The 1,623-nt window shown below is 40.4% G+C and overlaps 1 non-coding gene across 1 annotated transcript; it reads left to right on the plus strand.

The window, feature by feature from the left end:
• Positions 1-339: 339 nt before the first annotated feature.
• LOC120108603 lies at positions 340-445 on the plus strand. The gene has a single exon (XR_005509889.1). It is a non-coding gene; the product is annotated as a small nucleolar RNA R71 (small nucleolar RNA).
• Positions 446-1,623: the final 1,178 nt, after the last annotated feature.

Genomic DNA, 1,623 nt, shown 5'->3' on the forward strand with positions numbered 1-1,623 from the left:
GATGGGCTAGAACAGATAGCACATACTTGTGCTTGGGAAGAGCTAACGACATGTCCTCCTATCATTAGTTGGTCAATCTTATGGGACAATGCATCTACCTTGCTAGACAGGTCCATAGAATGACTTATTTCACAAATGGCCCCTTTTTTTTGAAAATTCGGGGGTGCTTGACGAGAACATGAAGCATGGTGGAGGGAGTTTTTATTAAGATTTTCAAATAGCTGCCATGCTTCATGCTCATTTCGAAGCATGAAAGTCCCCCCGCATGCAGCATTGATCATCTGACGGTTTCGTTCAGTCAATCCGTCATAGAAACATTGCACTAGCTGCCACTTAGGTATTTGATGATGAGGGCATTTACGGATTAGGTCCCGAAATCTCTCCCAAGTTTCATGAAATTTTTCTCCCTCAGTTTGGGAGAAGCTTGTAATGGCACGTCTAAACTGGTTCGTTCTTCCTATGGGAAACTATTTTTTTAGAAATTCTTGTTGTATTTGATCCCAAGAACGAATCGAGTTGGCTTCTAAAGAATTCAGCCATTGTTTGACTCTATCTTTAAGGGAGAAGGGGAATAATCTAGGTTTTAGAGCATCATCAGTAAAGTTCTGAATCTTGACAGTGGTGCAAATCTCAAGGAATTCATCTAGGTGTTTATATGGATCTTCATTGGTGAGCCCATAAAAGGATGGGAGCATTTGGATCACACTAGATTTTATTTCATATTGTACAGCTGCTACTTCAGGTAATCGAATGCAAGATGGGAAAGTGTAAATGGTGGGAGTAAAGTACTCCCTCAGGAGTTTGGGTTGTTCTTCAGCCATCTTAAGAGGTGGGGATGATCCTAATGTTTTGAACTTAGCTCGAATGTTCCTAAGGGTTCGTTCTATTTCAGGGTCAAAAGGTAATAGGTCAAGTACTCTAGAACGACTTCCTTGCATATACTAGTACTCGATCAGTCAAGCATGCAATAAAAGAGAAAAGCATATCAATCCTAGTCTTTGTCCTAAAACCACTAGACAGCTCCTAACTAGTTTGAAGAGGGCACCTAAGCCTCCAATCCGGTCTAATGAACCAAGTTGACCAGGTAAGCTCCCAGGTAAGTGGAGGGGTCACGATGCGTTCGCAAAGGTCCCACTTCTACTTGCCTCGAACAGATGAACTGTCTCCCTTATAGGGACAAAGCTTGCCTAGACATCAACTAAGCCACAGAGTGAAATTGGTGCAACTTTTGGTGATCTTCGTCCTATTGAGCTCGAATGTCCCTAGGAGCCAACGTCTAATTGATTTTAATTAAAGTGACACTTTGTGAGATTGAGTTCACCTAAGTTGGGCAAGAATCCGGTGATGAAATCCAGCTCTTATCTTGTTGGGGTGATTGCCCTTACTATGTGCGGATTAATTTGTGTATGTGTATCAAGCATACATTCACACTTTTGCTAAAATTAAAATCAAACAATCACCACAAAATTTCAAGCTAATAATTAATTTAAATAAGAAAGGTTTAGAGGTTACCAAAGAAAATTTCTCCAGCAATTTAAAATTTTTTTAAGCAAACCTCTAAAGCATTCCTTTTTGATAGCCCAGATCTCCTCTTCGATTCCTGATCAAATAAGACCAAAAGAC

Source organism: Phoenix dactylifera, unplaced genomic scaffold, assembly GCF_009389715.1.
Source record: "Phoenix dactylifera cultivar Barhee BC4 unplaced genomic scaffold, palm_55x_up_171113_PBpolish2nd_filt_p 001421F, whole genome shotgun sequence".
In the NCBI taxonomy this organism is placed as follows: Eukaryota; Viridiplantae; Streptophyta; class Magnoliopsida; order Arecales; family Arecaceae; genus Phoenix; species Phoenix dactylifera.